Source organism: Eretmochelys imbricata, chromosome 6, assembly GCF_965152235.1.
Source record: "Eretmochelys imbricata isolate rEreImb1 chromosome 6, rEreImb1.hap1, whole genome shotgun sequence".
In the NCBI taxonomy this organism is placed as follows: Eukaryota; Metazoa; Chordata; order Testudines; family Cheloniidae; genus Eretmochelys; species Eretmochelys imbricata.
Genome location: NC_135577.1, coordinates 59,290,175 through 59,311,642, shown reverse-complemented (window position 1 = coordinate 59,311,642; position 21,468 = coordinate 59,290,175). Strand labels below are relative to the sequence as shown.

The 21,468-nt window shown below is 39.8% G+C and overlaps 1 protein-coding gene and 1 long non-coding RNA gene across 6 annotated transcripts in view; one reads left to right on the top strand and one right to left on the bottom strand.

Annotated features, from left to right (window-relative positions):
• Positions 1 to 21,468, top strand: part of PHF21A (PHD finger protein 21A) — a 245,567-nt gene that overhangs the window by 164,524 nt on the left and 59,575 nt on the right. The gene's annotated exons all lie outside the window — the stretch shown is intronic.
• The window catches only part of LOC144265714 (uncharacterized), a 36,913-nt gene continuing 28,773 nt past the window's right edge, over positions 13,329 to 21,468 (bottom strand). The window contains exon 4 of the long non-coding RNA XR_013346344.1: positions 13,329 to 13,678. This is a non-coding gene — a long non-coding RNA (uncharacterized LOC144265714). The remainder of the gene's footprint in view (positions 13,679 to 21,468) is intronic.

Below are 21,468 nucleotides of genomic sequence, written 5' to 3'. Positions count from 1 at the left end.
CCCCAAACCAATTTCCATATCCTGTTGGAAGTGATTTGAGTCTAATCAGATGCACACACTTTTGAATAGTGAGATTACTTCTAGACTAGTGTGGCAGTCAGTACTTTGAACTGTGGAGATTTAATTGTGCAGGACACAGTAAGCTTTTTGGTGCATGTGGGAAAACTTGATTGGTGCTGATGCTGTCTTTAATGCTCGTTTTGTAGTTGCTAGTTTGTTGGCATTCAAGTTTTGCAATACAAACAAAGGCTGTCTCTATCCTCATTCATTTATAACTAATAGAAAAACACTTGCAGAGGAATGTTTCTGAGGATGCATATTTTCCTGTATGCAATATGATCATATGTATATCAGTTTGAAGTAGGTTTTAATTTAAACTTATTTTAGGGGGAAAAAAGACAATGGTGAGAGAGACCAAACCAATTACTGTGGTGGTGAGAAAGTAATCTGGTGCAGTACACTAGAGGTTTGAACAACAAAGTTTGATTCTTCATGAAAAGATGTAGCAAAACAGTTGCAACACAGTATTTATCTGCCTTTAAGAGATAATTACTTACTCCATGTTGTGTAGATGTGCTATACCTGAAAATATTAATGTCAGTTTAATAAGAGAACAAAGAATAGAATCTCTGAAGAATATCTTTTCCAGTAAAAGGATGTATTTTAGAGGCAACAACTTGAAATGGTTGGACATTTAAAAGCATGCTGTCAACTACTTTTTTTTATAGCTTCTAATATCATTTTCCCCCCTCTTGATTGTTTGTAAAAAGCCTCTTAGAAACTTGAAAAGTATTTATTTTCCACCAGTGTTATCCTTTTCCATGTGGCAAATCTTGATGTATTTGCTGTGTTTTTTGTGGAGGTGAAATTGGCAGAGCTCTTTTGGTTGACTTTCTTGTTTATGCACCATCGTTAGTGATGGTGCTGGCACAATTCTAAAATTAGCGTTAACTGTTGTTGCAGATCATGTTTCCTCGTCTTTCTGTACAGGTGGTATGACAATGTTTCACTAACTTTTCTTTTAATTTCTTATTGACAGAAAAGTAAACTTTTAAAAATACAAATATGTAAAATCAAGAAGAAACAAAAGCCTTAAGGCAAAGTACAGTTAAACATGTTATGGGTCTGTTTGACCATGTTCCTTTTTAATGCTCCATTCTTCCAGTCTTTGTAAATCTGAAATAATTTATCTTCTCTTTTTTTAGGTAGATATTGGAAGTGCTTTTCTAAAAGAATCAATTGCAGATGAAACTTAATATATCAAATAATTTTTATCTTAGGGAGGTGTGTATTTACATAATGGTACATGTTTAAGGTTGAAATAACATGGGTGTTAGGTAAAGATTGCATCTTTCCAGGATAGTTTTGAGAGTGCTTGGAGGAATAGTACGGAATAGCAACACTCGAAAGGGGAATATATTATGAAGGGCAAGTGTCTGCAGATTTTAATAGAACATTTTAAAGGCATTTGCACAGGCCCAGATTTTAAGGTACTCTGTTCCAATTTTAAATGCTACAGTCCCTCTAATTTTGGATTATTTGGCTAGGCACAGCTGTTAATCCTTTCCGTCCTCTCCCTCTTCTCCTCTCCCCAAAGAAGATAAACCTCCTAAAACTATGTAGTGATCAATCTTGCTGTGAGCCATGTTAGCTATCCTACATTTAACAAAGACTGTCCACTACCTTGTGTTTGGATTGAAAGAAGAAGCAGAATAAATTTAACAAGGGCAATGACTGATGGGGGAAATAATCTCTATAATATGTCAGACGTTGCAAATAGACCAAGTTGCAAAATAATGTATTGTGCATTTAAAACCTATATGCATTAAGGAATCCTTAACTGGGGGAACTGTGTATGTTGAACTCCACATTTGAAAACAATAGAAAAAACACTTAAAATTCTTGCTTAAGGGACATTGACTAATGTAAGCTAAACAAGCTTGCCTGTGACAGCTATCTGTGTTTCCAGAACACTCAGTCACCATTCTGTTCTGTAGTGAAGTTTCTGCCATTGATGAGAAATAACTGTATCCGGCTTTAACAGTTGGCCAGTTAATACATTTAAAAACCTACATTAATGTTTTTGCAGCATCTCTGTTAGTGTTACCAAAGCATTTCACTTCTACGCTATTGTTAATCTAACTTCTTCAGTTGAAATTAATGTCGTTATATGTGCCTTCTGCAGAAGGGTCAAGGAGGACTAATGCAGAGGCAGACGCTGAGAAAAAGATCGAGAAGTAACTCATAGAGCTAAACTAGTCATGAAAATACAGCATGATGACAAATGTGCCTGTTTATAGTGATTTAAGTAAGTTAATAAAATCCATGTTATTTTTGGGTCCTGTTTTTCACTCTTGATGTCTGCTAGTAATTTTCCAGTAGTCTAGTTTTTAATGAAAACATTTACTCACGTAAATTAGGATTTCAGTTTTTTGGTGTTGACTTTATTTATTTTTATAGAGAAATGTGACTTCTTTCTCTATCCTTTGTTTCCTAAATCTTTGAGCCTGTGGCTGAAATGTCATCCTTTTTTGACATTTGTGTTTTTTGTTGTGGTGGGGTTTTTTTTCATTTTAGTTTTTATGAAGTAGTGCAAACTCTGGCTTAATTTGATTTGGCATCCCTGCAATTGAACATTTGTAAGTATCTTGTATTGTGGCCCATCTGGGTTGTCATAGAAACCAGAGACCTCCATCCTTCTCCTTGTTGTTAGAATTGGAATGCAAACAGGGCATCAAAGTGACATTTTTCTAGTACAAGTGACAGCCTTGTGAAGAACTGAACGGAAAGGTTTCTTATTGGTTTTATTCTCTCATGGCCTGTTGTCACAGTTATTATAATGTATCCAGTTTTCTCTTGAAAGTCTGGCAACTGTGTAATAGAAAAAAGGTAAGCATCATGAAAAATGTTCGGTTAAAGTTGTTCATGCTTTCTTCTTTTCTGTCTTTAAAATAAATTTATATATACACACACACACACACACTCTCTCTCTCTCGGACTGCACTGCTAACTAATGTGTGCCCAGGAGAAGGGGGAGGATGGTTGAACTGCTTAAGTTGTTCCAGGTAAGCTGCTCTGCTAGTGGCTGAAAGAACCAGTTATGTAGCACATATCTATGTCTTAATATTTTTACTCATAACTAGACTCCTACGCTACTAACAAATAAAAAAAAAACACTGATGTAAATCTTCAACTATAACAACCAGGAATAATCTGCACTGATCATTCAGAAGTGTATGTATCTAATAGATACGTTTACAGAAATATATACCTTTTTCCCCTCCCCTAAGTATGTTTCAACCATGTGTTCAGCAGTATTTCAGAATGTGTTAGCATGCCAAAGAATCTCTGAAATCCACTGAATACTGACCAATACAGCTGATTGTGCTTGAGAGTGAATTTCCAGTATGGGCTAAGAAAATTCTTTTCTAAATAACAACTTGCTCATCAACTAAGAAGCAGGCTCAGTCAGCGCTAAGGGGCACAGGAACAGTTTGGTTTTGTGTGTGGGAGAAAAATCTTATAGTGCAGTCTGTTCATTCTGAATATACTGTTGCTGGCCTAAAAGCGGTTGCCTTTATAGCTTCTGCTATTGGTGCAATTTCTCAAGCAATGTGGGTCACTGGCCAGGTTTGTGGTCTTCTTTAGCCAAGATGAAGAAAATCAGTCTCTGCCCCCTACGCAAAAAATGGAACCACTGGTGCAGACTGAAATCTAGAAGCTGCACAAAGGTATTCAGGATTTGGGGAAAAAGCTTGTACTTTATCATTGCTCTGCTAAACTGGAATAGGAAAATTTGGGGAACTCAAACAGAAGGATATAATCCTTTATTGTTTGTCTTGCACATAATAAATATATTCACAGTGTGGACCAGAATAAGAATGTCTGATGAATTATTAGTTTTACTGTTTGTATAGTTCTAAAGTGTGCTAGATGCTTTGCAGACAGATTTTTGAAGACTGGGTCTATGCCCTGTAGAGCTTAAAGTATAATTACATGACAGGCACCTGGTCTACATGTCTGTGTGTGTAATATGTAGTAGGATAAAAACGACGAGGAGTCTGGTGGCACCTTAAAGACTAACAGATTTATTTGGGCATAAGCTTTCATGGGTAAAAAACCTCCTTGAAGATTTCCACCTGGATTTCAAAAATTTCCACCCTACCATCAACCTCAGCCTGGACCAGTCCACACAAAAGATCCACTTCCTGGACACTACAGTACAAATAAGTGATGGTCACATAAATACCACCCTATACCGGAAACCTACTGACTGCTGTACTTACCTACATGCCTCCAGCTTCCATCCAGGACACATCACACGATCCGTTGTCTACAGCCAAGCCCTAACATACAACCGCATTTGCTCCAATCACTCAGACAGAGACAAACACCTACAGGATTTCTATCAAGCATTCTTAAAACTACAATACCCACCCGGGGAAATGAGGAAACAGATTGACAGAGCAAGATGGGCACCCAGAAGTCACCTACTACAGGACAAGCCCAACAAGGAAAACAACAGAGAACCACTGGCCATCACGTACAGCCCCCAGCTAAAACCTCTCCAGCGCATCATCAACGATCTACAACCTATCCTGGAAAACGATCCCGTACTCTCACAGGCCTTGGGAGGCAGGCCAATCCTTGCTTACAGACAGTCCCCCAACCTGAAGCAAATACTCACCAGCAACTACATACCACACCACAGAAACACTAACCCAGGAACCAATCCCTGTAACAAACCCCGTTGCCTTCTCTTTCCCCATATCTGCTCTAGTGACACCATCATGGGACCCAACCACACCAGCCACACCATTAGAGGCTCATTCACCTGCACATCTACTAATGTGATATATGCCATCATGTGCCAGCAACGCTGCTCTGCCATTTACATTGGCCAAACCAGACAGTCTCTACGTAAAAGGATAAATGGACACAAATCAAACATCAGGAATGGTAACATACAAAAGCCAGTACGCAAACACTTCAATTTCCCTGGACACTCAATAATGGATTTAAAAGTAGCCATACTTCAACAAAAAAACCTTCAAAAACAGACTTCAAAGAGAAGCTGCTGAGCTACAATTCATTTGCAAACTTAACACCATCACTTTGGGCTTGAATAGGGACTGGGAGTGGTTGGCTCACTACAAAAGAAATTTTCTCTGTCTTGGTATTGACACCTCCTCATCAATTATTGGGAGTGTACTAGAATCATAGAATATCAGGGTTGGAAGGGACCTCAGGAGGTCATCTAGTCCAACCCCCTGCTCAAAAGCAGGACCCATCCCCAATTAAATCATCCCAGCCAGGGCTTTGTCAAGCCTGACCTTAAAAACTTCTAACGAAGGAGATTCCACCACCTCCCTAGGCAATGCATTCCAGTGTTTCACCACCCTCCTAGTGAACAGGTTTTTCCTAATATCCAACCTAAACCTCCCCCACTGCAACTTGAGACCATTACTCTTTGTCCTGTCCTCTTCCACCACTGAGAATAGTCTAGAACCATCCTCTCTGGAACCACCTCTCAGGTAGTTGAAAGCAGCTATCAAATCCCCCCTCATTCTTCTCTTCTGCAGACTAAACAATCCCAGTTCTCTCAGCCTCTCCTCATAAGTCATGTGTTCCAGACCCCTAATCATTTTTGTTGCCCTTCGCTGGACTCTTTCCAGTTTATCCACATCCTTCTTATAGTGTGGGGCCCAAAACTGGACACAGTATTCCAGATGAGGCCTCACCAATGTCGAATAGAGGGGGACGATCACGTCCCTTGATCTGCTGGCTATGCCCCTACTTATACATCCCAAAATGCCATTGGCCTTCTTGGCAACAAGGGCACACTGCTGACTCATATCCAGCTTCTCGTCCACTGTCACCCCTAGGTCCTTTTCAGCAGAACTGCTGCCGAGCCATTCGGTCCCTAGTCTGTAGCTGTGCATTGGGTTCTTCCATCCTAAGTGCAGGACCCTGCACTTATCCTTATTGAACCTCATCAGATTTCTTTTGGCCCAATCCTCCAATTTGTCTAGGACCCTCTGTATCCTATCCCTGCCCTCCAGCGTATCTACCACTCCTCCCAGTTTAGTATCATCCGCAAATTTGCTGAGAGTGCAATCCACACCATCCTCCAGATCATTTATGAAGATATTGAACCAAACCGGCCCCAGGACCAACCCCTGGGGCACTCCACTTGACACCGGCTGCCAACTAGACATGGAGCCATTGATCACTACCTGTTGAGCCCGACAATCTAGCCAACTTTCTACCCACCTTATAGTGCATTCATCCAGCCCGTACTTCTTTAACTTGCTGACAAGAATACTACATCCACCCTAACTAAATTGGCCTTCAAATTGGTTCTCCACTTGTAAGGTAACTCCCTTCTCTTCATATGCCAATATATATTTATGCCTGTTTCTGTAATTTTCACTCCATGCATCTGAAGAAGTGGGTTTTTTACCCACGTAAGGTTATGCCCAAATAAATCTGTTAGTCTTTAAGGTGCCATTGGACTCTTCGTTGCTTTTGTGGATACAGACTAACACGGCTACCCCTCTGATATGTAGTAGGATAGTTATGCTTGTTGAAGCAATCCTGGTTAGAGTATTTTGTAGTGGTACTGCCCTGCACTTCCAGCATCCACTTGGGCTACTTGCGGGTCACAAGCATCACATCAATGAGAGACAGGATTGCTCTCATCACATCAATGAGAGACAGGAGAGACAGCATCACATCAATGAGAGACAGCAAACAGAGCCGTAAACAGGGGACTTTGAGTGGGAGTTCTGTTGGAGGAGAAGGTATTTAGGCTGGTAGGGGCAGTGTGCTGGGAGAGAAGCTGAGCCCTGAGTGGGGGCGGGGCTTCTCTGACTAGGGGTCCTATAAAGGTAGCCAGCCAGCCAGCCAGCCAGGCAGTGGCATAGAAGCCAGCAAACAGAGCTGTAAACAGTGGAGTTTGCAAGGGAAGTTTGGGGGGGAAGACTAAGAGAGCCAGGCAGAGGAAGAGACAGGCTAGTGAAGGGAGTGTGTGATGGTCTGGCAGTGTTTTGGTGATCGTTGGGGGTTTGTTTTGCTGTGGGTGGTGGTGCTTTGGTTTGGTCTGTGTTTCCTGGACTAACAGGACTAAAGTGAGAAGGCTATGACATATACAAAGGCAGCAGTGGTAGTGCCCCAAGCAGTAGAAGACACTATGAAGAAGACTGGATGTGAAAGCTGCGGCATGTACATAATCCTGGAGGGGGTTCCTGAAAAGAGTTTCGTCTGCATGAAGTGCCGCCTGATAGAGCTGATGGAAGAAAAGATCCAAGGACTGGAGATGCAGGTGGAAACTCTGGTTGAGTTTAGAAGGGGGTTCGAGCGGATGATGGAGCAAAGACATGAGTAGGCTGAAGGGAAAACCTCAGACTTGCAGATGGAAGGAAGACCAAAAAACTCTGAGGGGAGACTGCTGGGTGAGGAAAGTGGACAGTGGAAGCATGTGACCAAGAGAACCAAGCAGAGGAAAAACTGGCTAGTGAAGAAGAAATAGAGCTCAGGAACGGGTTTGTGGAGTTGGAAAATGAAGAAGGGGCACAGCTGGTGGTCACTGAAGGTGAGAGGGCAAGGAAGAAGAGAAGAGCAGCTAGTCCTCCTATAGGAAGAGGGCAAGAGTCAATGGAGAAAACACCAAATATGAGCCCCAGGAGGATACGGGATGGATTGCAGAGGATTGCAAGGGACAATAGGAATTGAGGGGACTTGCAGCCAGAGGGAACAGGGGATAGACCGGAGAATCTATCACCAGGAAAAAGCAGGTCTACGTGATTGGGCACTCCTTAATGAGAAGAATAAACAGGCCTGTAACCAGAGCTGATCCAGAGAACAGAAGGGTGTGCTGTCTGCCAGGTCCTAAGATATGGGCTGTGAACCTGAGGCTGAAGAGGGTCCTAACGGGAGCAGGAAAGAATCCACTGATTGTCCTTCATGTGGGAACAAATGATACAGCTAGATTCTCGCTGGAACGTATCAAGGGAGACTATGCCAGGCTGTGGAAGACGCTTAAGGAAATTGAGGCTCAGCTGATCTTCAGTGGGATTCTGCCTGTTCCTAAAGAAGGACAACAAAGGTGTGACAAGATTATGACTATCAACAGATGGCTCAGGCAGTGGTGCTATAAGGAGGTCTTTGGGATGTATGGCCACTGGGAAGCAGTCATGAACAGAGGACTGTTCTCTTGGGATGGACTTCACCTGAGTAGGGAAGGAAATAGATTTCTAGGATGGAGGCTGGCACAACTGATTAAGAGAGGTTTAAACTAGGAATTTAGGGTAGATGGTTGGGAGATGTCCAGGTAATCTCCGCGCCGGATTTTAACATTGAGAGGGAAGAAAACAAAGTAAGAAAGGATACAGCTGTGAGTAGGATAATGGACATGAGGAAGGGTAATATAGATACCAGTCTAATAGATGATACTGGTGGTAGAATGTCTGTGCCTAATCAGGTAAAGAATGTGAGAGAAGCCAAACAGCAAAAATTAAGATGTTTGTACACTAATGCGAGAAGCCTAGGTAACAAAATGGAGGAACTAGAGCTATTGGTGCAGGAAGTGAAACCAGATTTTATAGGGATAACAGAAACATGGTGGAATAGTAGTCATGACTGGAGTACACTACCGTTCGAGTGATCATGAGCTAATTCAGTTCAAACTAAATGGAAGGATAAACAAAAATAGATCTGTGACTAGGATTTTTGACTTCAAAAGGGCTAACTTAAAAAAATTAAGGAAATTAGGTAGGGAAGTGGATTGGACTGAAGAACGTGTGGATCTAAAGGTGGAGGAGGCCTCGAATTACTTCAAGTCAAAGTTGCAGAAACTATCAGAAGCCTGCATCCCAAGAAAGGGGAAAAAACTCATAGGCAGGAGTTTTAGACCAAGCTGGATGAGCAAGCGTCTTAGAGAGGAGACTAAGAAAAAGCAGAAAGCCTACAAGGAGTGGAAGATGGGAAGGATCAGCAAGGAAAGCAACCTTATTGAGGTCAGAACACGTAGGGATAAAGTGAGAAAGAACAAAGCCGTGTAGAGTTGGATCTTGCAAAGGGAATTAAAACCAATAGTAAAAGGTTCTATAGCCATATAAATAAGAAGAAAACAAAGAAAGTGGGACCGCTAAACACTGAGGATGGAGTGGAGGTTAAGGATAATTTAGGCATGGCCCAATATCTAAACAAATACTTTGCCTCAGTCTTTAATGAGGCTAATGAGGAGCTTAGGGATAATGGTAGGACGACAAATGGAAATGAGGATATGGAGGTAGATATTACCACTTCCGAGGTAAAAGCCAAACTCGAACAGCTTAATGGGACTAAATCGGGGGGCCCAGGTAATCTTCATCCAAGAATATTAAAGGAACTGGCACATGAAATTGCAAGCCCATTAGCAAAAATTTTAAATGAATCTGTAAACTCAGGGATTGTACCGTATGACTGGAGAATTACTAACATAGTTCCTATTTTTAAGAAAGGGAAAAAATGTGATCCAGGTAACTACAGGCCTGTTAGGTTGACATCTGTAGTAAGCAAAGTCTTGGAAAAAATTTTGAAGGAGACATATTTAAGGACATTGAGGTCAATGGTAACTGGGACAAAATACAACATGGTTTTACAAAAGGTAGATCGTGCCAAACCAACCTGATCTCCTTCTTTGAGAAAGTATCAGATTTTTTTAGACAAAGGAAATGCAGTGGATCTAATTTACCTTGATTTCAGTAAGGCATTTGATACAGTTCCACATGGGGAATTATTAGCTAAATTGGAAAAGATGGGGATCAATATGCAAATTGAAAGGTGCATAAGGAACTAGTTAAAGGGGAGACTACAGCGGGTCACACTGAAAGGTAAACTGTCAGGCTGGAAGGAGGTAACTAGTGGAGTTCCTCAGGGATTGGTTTGGGGACCAATCTTATTTAATCTTTTTATTACTGACCTTGGCACAAAAAGTGGGAATGTGTTAATAAAGTTTGCAGATGACACGAAGCTGGGAGGTATTGTCAATACAGAGGGGGACCGGGATATCATAGAGGAAGATCTGGATGACCTTGTAAACTGAGTAATAGTAATAGGATGAAATCTAATAGTGAAAAGTGCAAGGCCATGCATTTAGGGCTTAATAACAAGAATTTTTGATATAAACTGGGGATGCATCACTTGGTAGTAACAGAGGAGGAGAAGGACCTCGGAGTATTGGTTGATCACAGGATGACTATGAGCCGCCAATGTGATATGGCTGTGATAAAAGCTAATGCAGTCTTGGGATGCATCAGGCGAGGTATTTCCAGTAGAGATAAGGAGGTGTTAGTACCGTTATACAAGGCACTGGTGAGACCTCGCCTGGAATATCGTGTGCAGTTCTGGTCTCCCATATTTAAGAAGGATGAATTCAAACTGGAACAGGTACGGAGAAGGACTACAAGGATGATCCGAGGAATGGAAAACCTGTATTATGAAAGGAGACTAAAAGAGCTTGGCTTGTTTCGCCTAACCAAAAGAAGGCTGAGGGGAGATATGATTGCTCTCTATAAATATATCAGAGGGATACCAGGGAGGGAGAGGAATTATTTAAGCTCAGTACCAATGTGGACACACGAGAACAAATGGATATAAACTGTCCATCAGGAAGTTTAGACTTGAAATTAGACAAAGGTTTCTAACCATCAGAGGAATAAAGTTCTGGAATAGTCTTCCAAGGGGAGCAGTGGAGACAAAAGACATATCTGGCTTCAAAACTAAGCTTGATAAGTTTATGGAGGGGATGGTATGATGGGATAGCCTAATTTTGGCTATTAATTGATCTTCAACTATTAGCGGCTGATATGACCAATGGTCTGTGATGGGATGTTCGATGGGATGGGATCTGAGTTACTACAGAGAATTCTTTCCTGGGTGTCTGGCTGGTGAATCTTGCCCACATGCTCAGGGTTTAGCTGAATGCCATATTTGGGGTCGGGAAGGAATTTTCCTGCAGGGCAGATTGGCAGAGGCCCTGGGGTTTTTTTGCCTTCCTCTGCAGCGTGCAGCACAGGTCACTTGCTGGAGGATTGTCTGCACCTTGACGTCTTTAAGCCACAAGTTGAGGACTTCAATAGCTCAGACATAGGTCAGTGGTTTGTTACAGGAGTGAGCGGGTGAGATTCTGTGGCCTGCATTATGCAGGAGGTCAGACGAGACGATCATAATGGTCCCTTCTGACCTTAAAGTCTATGAGATGCTTTTGTGCTTGTCATACTTATATGTAGGGCCCTACCAAATTCTTGGCCACGAAAAATGCTTCATGTACTGTGAAATCTAGTCTCCCCCTGTGAAATCTGGTCTTTTTTGTGCTTTTACACTATACTATACAGATTTCACTGGGGAGACCAGTGTTTCTCAAACTGGGGGTCCTGACCCAAAAGGGAGTTGCAGAGGGGTTGCAAGTTTATTTTAAGGGGTGGGGTCGCAGTATTGTCATCCTTACTTCTGCGCTGCCTTCAGAGCTGGGTGGCCAGAGAATGGCAGCTATTGGTCAGGTGCCCAGCTCTGAAGGCAGTGGGTGCCATGCCAGCAGCAGAACAGAAGTAAGGGTGGCAATACCATACCATGCCATCCTTACTTCTGCATTGCTGCTTTCAGAGCTGGGCGGCCAGAGAGTGGCAGCTGATAAATGAGGGCCCAGTTCTGCAGGTAGCAGCGCAGAAGTAAGGGTGGCAATACCATCCCATGCCATCCTAACTTCTGCTGCTACTGGTGGTGACTGTACCTTCAGAGCTGGGCTCCCGGCCAGCAGCCACCACTCTCCAGCTGCCCAGCTCTGAAGGCAGCACCGCCAGCAGCAATGCAGAAGTAAGGGTAGCAGTACCTCAACACCCCCTACAATAACCTTGCGATCACCCACAACTCCTTTCTGGGTCAGGGTCCCTACAATTACCACACTGTAAAATTTCAGATTTAAATAGCTGAATTGATAAAATTTATGATTTTTAAAATCCTATGACTGTGAAATTGACCAAAATGGACCATAAATTTGGTAGGGCCTTACTTATATGCCTTTCTTTTCAGAAATGCTTGTACATTGATCATAAATGTTCTTTGCTCCCTTGTACCTATTTCTCCTCCTTTTCTACTTTCTCTGGGTTTTTTTGTAGCTTGTTTTCTTTTCTTTCCCAGGTCCATACAACCAGTGACAGTTTGACTATATCCCCAGTGTAGACCAAGAAACTCATTTTAGATGAAGTGTGCTGGTAATAGGCATGTTATGTAGTCCTTCAAACAAGTTCCATGAAAATCCCATTCTGCTAATGATAAAATAGTATGTAGAAAGGGCAAAATCCCAGAATGTATTTTTGCACCATTCTATCTGTTCATGTTGATAGGCCATCTTTCACACTTAGCAACACTGACACTTTTATTTCCATTCATGACCAGTTTTTGAGAGATTTTGATGATAACATTTCTCTTTTTGTAGCTTTAAAGTAACTGGTCTCAATTATTCAGCTGCACTTTAGCACCTTGCTGCTGTAGTTGAGATAGATTAGATAGATGATTGATTTTTCCAAAAGCCCTGAATCCTTTCCTCCTATTCCACTCCAGTTCAGTGTTGAGATAAGATGGGAATGTTTGCATCTTGGACAAATACAAAGCAGATTTTATAGTTTGACTGATTTGAAAGACTTCGCTCCAGAGGTTCTTTAACTCTAGATTAATGACAGATGTGGAAACCCAGCTATGGGTGTTGCCAGTCTTTAAGACACCCACTCACTCAAAAACACAAACAAAATCTGGGGAGGAGAACTATTTCATGCTTTTCAGCAGTTGGGTACCAAGACAGGTGTGTCTGAAATACCTAAGACAGACGATTGATAGCTAATGTTTTTAGAATGCTCTGGAGGAAGACAAATTGTGTTTTCATTCTCCTCAGTATCCCTTATATGCTAAACCTGGGACTAATGCTTCTCCACACATTCACAGTTGAATTGTCATTGGATTTAGGTCCAACGAAGTAACAATTCTGAGTTTAACTAAGATTATCTGTTGTCTGTAAGAGCAGGTTGAGCTGCTGGAACTGGTTTGCAGCATGAAACATGTTTACCCAGCAGTGTGTTGATGTGCTCCACAACAGGCAGCCAGCATAAACATACAGCCAAAAAATGAGTTGAAACAACAGTTTGAAAAGGTAAAGTGGGTTTTGCCCAATTCTTACACCAGCATTAAGTGCAAATTAAATTTTAACTTTGTTTTTAATGCTGGCCTGGACCCCTCACACATACTTTGTCTCTTTTTGTTTCTTTATGATGTATAAGGAAGACCTTAAAAGCTAATTTTATGAGTTTTTATTGTCCACTGTTTTTTACAGTAGAATAATAGGAATGCCATGTCTTGTCTTTCATTTTGGTGCAGAACTCTTTGGAGAACTAGAGAATTGAATTGAGGGTTTTTTCAGACCTTATTTTAAATCTGTATAGTGAGAGTTTCTCTCCAAAATGTTTTTGTCGAGGAGTTTGAATTAAGTAGTTCTTAACGCGCGTGCGCGCACACACATACGCACACACACACACACGCACGTCCTAGACAATCTGACTAAAAATCCTTTCCCTTTTTCAGCTGCACAACTTTCACTCTTGTCACTTGTGATGTCATAATATCTCTGGTCCTCCAAGGAGTTCTCCTGCAAAAAAGATTAGAAAAAGACATGATATTTCTAATCTGAAAAACAAACACATTATGCATGTGTGTTTAAATAACATATAAAACCAAAAACCCCATTAAGCCTTCTTTATATATCAAACAATCAAAACAATGTGCAAACAAATTTTTTTCATTGCAGGTTACCTGTAAAGCATAAAGTTAAGCAATTGTAGAAGAAAATTCTGTGTGAGTTTTTTGTAATACAGTAAAAAGTGTTGGAAATAGGAGAAATGTCATAGAAAATTTCAGAAGCAGCAACATATCTCTGATGATAAGAGATTGACCCCTTCAGCTGCAGCGTGATGTTCTTGAGAGAGGCGTGCTTGCTCCAACTGTCAGTACATAGTTTTCCAACTGCATTTTACAGTGACTCATAATTTTCAGAGATTTTGGTACTCAACACCTTTGAAATCCTTTGCTCTAAAAGTAACTTCAGTGATGAAGTCTTAGAAATCATGGACTCAGGAGTTTTCAGACATGACTCTAATACATGCTCTGAGAGAGTAAAAAGTTGTAGCAGTATCAAGTGAAATTAAGATGTATGCAAATTCAAAATCTCTCTGCTTGCAGAAATAAAAGTGCAGCGCAATTCTAAAATATGATAGTCTTCTGAAAAAGTGATATATTAGCCCTCCAAAACACTCAAGAAATCCTAAGCATCCTTACATCTCCAAAGGATTTAGTTGCAATGTAGCATTAAGAGACAATGGATGAAATTTTCAAAAGTACATAAATGATTTAGGAGCTTAAGGCTATATCTATTCTCGGAGCGCTTCATTAGCATAGGAGTATTTCATCAAAGTGCTCCTAGAATGGGTACCAAACAGACAAAGCTTTGCTCTATATTGGTATAGTAAAACCACCTCCTACAAGTGAAACAAGCTATACCGATTAAATTGCACTTTTGTGGCATAACTGAATCTCCTCAAGAATCAACACAGCTGTCGGTCAGGAATCCCCGCACCCCCTCTTCACATCACTGACCGACATCGATATACTGGTAGAAATCTGTAGTGCAGATAACGAATAAATCTCACTTTTAAAAATGGGTCTTGTCTACACAACGGGGTTATGCATCCTATGAGGGTATTATTTCTAAAACGCATTAATACCTTGTGTGTTAATTGGTCCATGGAAACCCTCCTGGTGTGGCCTAAAGGTTCTCTTTAGTACGCTTCAATGCAGTACTGTTTCAAACAACATGACATTACAATGCAGCAGCAGCATATATGGACCAGTTAACATGCAACTCATAGCGTGCGTTAGAAATCACACCATGGTAGAGTACATTACCGCACTGTGTTGATAAGCCTGAAGTCTCCTAAGTCACTTAGATGCTTTTGAAAATGTTACCCAAAGTCTTAAGACATTTTGCTTCATATGTATTAGATACGTTCTCTGGGTGAACCACTGTTTAATAGAGAGATTGTATCTGACATGAGTACCCCCTCCTATTTGTGATCATACAGATTCTACATATCCTCCATTTGTGATAAAATAACATCCCTGCAACTACAGTCATTGTTTACCCCAGAAAGTAATCTTACAAACGTATTTATATATTTGTAGCTTCTTGTAAAAGCTATTCAGAAGCTATAAATGAGGAAGAGAACCAGCACCTTGCAACTGGTCAGCTCTCAGCAGTCCAGCAGTAAGTGCTCTGTTACCTCTCAGTTTTGGAACCAGAGTATTGGATTACAATGTGACCTTTGATTGAGCGTGCTATGCCATAAAGACTTTGACTATAAGGTTAGGTTAGGCTAGGCTGTACTAAAGTCTGAATTGGCATTATTAAATTCAGTACAATCTGAGAAAGGAAGTGCAAGATCTTCAAAAGCAGCTAGTCATTTTGGGTGCCCGATTCGAGATATTAGAGGAATCTGATGTTCAGAGTGCTGAGTGTACTCTCCAAGGAGTCTTACCTCTCTTCTCATAAAGCAGTTCTGTCTCAGTTTTCCTCTCAGTAAAGTGAGATCTTTATATTACTGTCCCCTTTCCCAACATGCATTGTTTGAGGCCTTTACAGTTCCCATCAGCCTTGTGAAATCTGCTTGGATTCTACTGCTTCTTGGCTGATACTAAGATCAAGGGCAGTGCTGGGCTTATTGCCTGTTTTAAAGGGCCAGCATGTCCTGTTTCAGGCACTCCAAAGTTACCAAGATTTAAAAAAACCCACAAAAACAAAAAACCTAGCAATAAAAAAAAAAAAAAACTTAGCTAAAGGTTACCAAAATTTATCTTTAAAAAGAAATATTGCCTGATTATGTTTCTGTCTATGAAGATGGATACAGGTGCCAGTAGCAGTGTAACAGACAGTAGAGTAGCACAGTGTAAGAAACAGTAGAGGGAGACTGGTGAGGGAGAAGCAGGTTAATTACAAGAATAATATTACCCACTTACATATACCAGCTGTGTACACAACTTGTTGGTTCCAAATTATTTGAAAGTATTTTAAAAACATTTCTTTAAAGATGCCAGTGGATATTATAAAATGCCATTGTTAAGAGCAGGTTTGATAGCACTATTTGGTTTTTCAAATAATTCAGATTCTATTCCAGATTAATTGCCCATAGTCCCTCCTTCCCAAATTGGTTTCCGCTTTATCTGCAAAAGCATGTACCAGCAGCACTGCTCAGTGTACACAAATGGTAATCTACTTTTGTGCACATGGAAAACAGCATTCCTGGCACTGAATTAAAAACTCCCAGAGAATACATTATTAATAGGATAAGTCTCTATTTCAGAAAGACCTATCATTTATGTGGTCACTGTTGAGAAGGCTATAGATAGATCTAGTGTTGTTTGTTAACCATGCTGGTTTCTTTAAAAAAAGATGCTGAGAAGTACATGGAGAGATTTAATTTTAGAAGGTAATTTCCCTTTTGCTGTACTCTAGTTGCAGACACTAATGTGGTCTAATTATAATGTAATGTAACCTTTTTTATATTGCTCCATATGCTTTAATACTCTAAACAAGTTTTTCTTGGGAAGACTCTGCAATGAAGGAAAAGCATAGTAATATTCAGTTTAATAGAGTAAACAATTTTTCTGTTTTGTAGAATTGCATTTGGCATGTAGGGTCAAGATGGTGTATTCCATAGTTTACGAGGGGATGGGTGTGTGTGTATAATAGAGCTACATATGATTTTTGCTTAAGTCTGCGGTATTAAAACATTCCTTTTGTTACACATGCTGGACTTGCAGACGCTGTTGAGCCTTATCAAACACAGCCAGTTAGTGCTGCTGGTATGAAAGCATAGGGGAGCTCTCATGTAGAAGGTTAATGGAGTGTAATTATAAAGAAAATGAACTGCACAACCACTCTATCTCATTCTACCTGCACTGAGAGTGACAAATGCTCTGATCTTTTATAAACCCTGGAGCGGAGGTTTAACCGTCTAAAATTATGACAGTATAACTGTCAAACAAACACCATGTGAAGTATAGGTATGAACTTAATGATAGGAATGTTTACATTCCCTTATGCGTGTGATCTCTGTTAGGAATAACATACCTTCAGCCACCAAGATAAGCTACATGTAAAACATAATTCTTTTATATTGCCTCCACTTTCCAATCAGTTCATCCATTTTTCTTTTACCAAAGGTGCTTTATCCTCATAGGGTAGTGTCTTGATGAAACAGAGTGTATTTTTCTCTCAGGTGTCCATCAAAACCCAAAAGACCTGCATGTTCCACAAGTGGCTTCTTCATCCCTACTCTTCAGATCACTGTTATCATGACAGTTTATTTCCTGCTGTGGAGGAAGTGATTACCTCTTTCAAGGCACGGTGCCCAAACCACCTGATAGATTGCACTTCAGCAGGGGCAAGCACAGTCACAGTATCCACCTCCCATGAGCTAAACATGGTTTGAGGTTACATGCTGTGGCCTGATCCTAGTATTTTGTTAGTCATTATGTATGTCTACTTAATTCATCATGTTTAGAGGGTCCTCTGGCCATGACTTCTGGAACATAGATGTCTTTTTGCTTTAAAATAATGCTTTAGTTTTGAAAATGTAACCATGAAATAGAAGGGAGATGTTAAGGGAGATTGGATGACTTGACCAAAACTTGGTAATGGGGTGTTTGAGTATCTGCACCTTTTCCTGCCTCTGAAATATCTGAAGGGTAAGCAAAGCTATGTTGATTTTAGAGTTTTTGCCATATCCACACGGGATTGAAAAGAGTGATGGCAACAACAGTGAAAATCCTGACTTGTTCTAACCAAGTCTAAAACATAACCCCACTTCCTACTGAGATAAATTAACCCAATGTCATATACACTAGGCCCATGGAGCAGAAGCAGAACTGATGGCTTTGTTGCTTTCAGAGATGCATTTTTGACTGATCCCACCCTGATCCGTGGTATGATTAAAGGAGGGCAGTTGAGACTTGCAGTGACCACCACTGGAACGGGAAAGAGGTGATTTAAGTTTAATTTTGCTTTGTAATGCAAAATTTTTTCCTTTGCCATATTAGATAAATTTTTGATGATGCACCGTCTTCTGACACATTTATTACTGAAGAGAAAAACAACAATGTAGCTTGAGTTTCCTTGGATATAATATACACATTCATGCTACAGTTCAAATGAATGAAAATTAAACTTGGTGGTGAGCCAGATCATGATCCTGTGGTCTGACACGTGTCTACACTGTGAAGTAGAACCATTACTAATACGGCTGTCAGCAAGCTGTTCAGCTGAACCAGTGCTGAATGCTATTTAGCTGTAAGTGTAAACAATGATAAACATGTCCTATACTGTTTCAGCAACTTGTTTAATCCCTGCTGAGACCTTCACACCTTTCCTCTATTTCTTGTTATCCCCAGAGTACTGATAAAAATTCAACAGGACAGAACTGGGGTGATCTTGATAACAAGTTTATTATGCACTGTGTAAAAGAGAATGTCCTTTTTATAAGTTTTAAATTTGTTCCTGTTCAATTTAATTGAATATTTCCTTGTTTTTGTACTGAGAGAGAGTAAATAGGAGTGCCTCATTTACATCCTCTATATCATGTTATTCTGTAGTGCTTTATTATATCCTTTCTTATTCATCCTCTCTCTAATCTAAATAGTCTCAGACTTTTCAATCAGTGTTTGATGTCTGTAAAGCATTTTTAGATATTAAATGCTAAGTGATATTGACAAAAACATCAGGGTTAATTTATTGTAGATCATTGTACAGCATGTTATGGAGACCAATCCTTTTATTTCTATATCTATTTATTACTTTTACTGTAAAATGAAACTAGGGATCTTGCAATTAATACTTTTGCCTTTGACTGTGCATGAAATGCATAAATATGAACTGTATGTACTTTTCCCCTCACAACTGCTGGGGAGAATGTGTGATTCAGTCGTGAGAAGTGGCTAGAGGTTGCACCAGTGTACTGCTCAAGGTGAAAGTGGTTTCATTTCACATTCAAGGGACTGGGTCACTGTATATAGTAGTACATAGTATAATGATTTGATTTATAATCCCTTCCACTTGCGTTATTCAGAAGTGTTAAGGTTCGCCAGATTATAAAGTAGGTTGCTTCATTTAAGGTTTATTTGTTAAACAGGAAGTTAACTAATTTAAATTGCTTCACTGTTCCTGTATAACTCACATTATCACCTCAGTTTTAAAGCTGTCACTTGACACATACGGGTAGTTGTACATAATATGAGTTAAATCACAAATGAGAGAGGAAGAAATAGTTGTTTAGTGATGTTTAGCTTAGACCAGTGGCTACCATGCATGTATATTAGCTGCTTCCCCATAAGGGCTGTTCCTGTGGATTCCCATGCATTAGAATAAATAATGATAAATCTTGAGCTAAGACTTTATATACCAAGCTTCAGCCCATAACACATTTTATAGGGCCATGTTATACACCTTTGTAAAACCAGGTTCATTGGAACCACTGACACCATTTTAACTATAATATTGCAATAATATCTTGAAATCATGCGTGTTAAATATCAAAACCTTCTTTATGCAGAGAATAGGCTTTAGTTTATTCATCTTTGAATCATGCAATTATATAAATTAGATTTAGTTTAGACTCATGAAGTCGCATCTCTTTTAGGACCAGTGCAATATAGTTTTCCACAGAATATTTTCTAGTGCTTTGTCCAAACTGCTTTTAAATACTCAGTCATGGAATATCAACTGCTTTTGTATTTTTAATATTGTTATTTATAAGTGTTCCAGTCAGGGATTAGGCACTATACCAGGCACTTTACACAATAGTAACAAAACAGTCCTTGCTCCAAAGAGATTGCAGGTTGGTTTTATGAAAAATGTGACAGGTAGATGAAACTGAGAAATGGGAGGAGAGGGGGAAGGAGTGGGAGGACAAAGTAACAGTAAAATAAGAATGTTTTGATAGTAGTCGACAGTTTTAGTTTGCCACCTGCCTTGCTGTTGTACAGGGAGAATATTTACATTTTTTTAAACATTATACTGTTAGGAATTTTTCCTGATGGTAAGGCTATTTATTTTGTTTAGTTTCATCCCATTTAATTATACCCTTGTCCTATTTTTCAGGAATTCTTCTCACCATCCTCCCCCATGCTTAATGTCATATTTGTATACTGACCAAGCTACTCATATTAAGGTGTTTTAATTTTTCCTCATGAATCCCTCCAACCCTTAGTAATTTTAGTTGCTCTTATCTGAATTCCCTCCACTTAATAAATATTTTATATTTAGAGTAGATAGAGTTTCTAAATTTGCTCAATTTGTAGATCAGAAGCAAAACTTATCAGGACTGCAGATTCGGTCTCCACTCATTACCACCAGCAACAATAATGATTGAGTCAGCACTAGCTGTTTAATTCTGTTGATGATGCTTGATCTTCCACAGACGAATTGGTTCAGTGGTGTGGCAGTGATAAAGACTTGGTTTTGCAAGTAATGTAAGCAGAAAGACATATACAGAGCAGATACGGGCAGCACCAAGGTGCTATCTTCACAGTCACTTTTGTGACTACCTCTATTTTTAAACTAAATAAAAAAAATTGATAAGCACATTTTGATTAAGAATGAAAGACCTACAGTAGTCTGAGGGTTTAAATGACCTGCTGATCTTATAAAGAATTTCTAGTGGTTTTGCAAAATATTTTAGAATTTAAATTTTTGTTTCTTTTCCAAAGGAAAGAAATTTCACATTCTGTCTAAAAACAAGGAATGTTAACCCAGGAACTTCTTGTAAATTCCTGAATTGTGCAGCTGGAGTTTTGAGTAAATAATCTAACTGTAAAATATAGTGGAGTGTCATCATTCACATAACATACGAGCTCCAGTCTTTTTCATTTTAGCAGCACATAATAATGACAGAAGCGCTATTCACATGACCTCATCTCAATATTCGGTAATAAGATTACACAGGTTAAATGTTAATGAAGATTTCTAAGCAGTTGAATGTAGAATCATATATACCCCACTTTATAATGTGTTAAAAGAATGTTAAAGATGCAAAACCAAGAACTCAAAATTTAAGAAATGCCAGAATTAAAATTGCCTGTTCAAACTTAATTCATCTTCCTGGTGCATATGCATGATAAGAACATAATATAAGAATGGCCATACTGGATCAGATCAAAGGTCTGTCTAGCCCAGTATACTGTCTTCCGACAGTGGCCAATGCCAGGTACTTCAGAAGGAATGAACAGAACAGGTAATCATCAAGTAGCTCAGTGGTTTGAGCATTGGCCTGCTAAACCCAAGGTTGTGAGTTCCATCCTTGAGGGGACCATTTAGGGATCTGGGACAAAAAT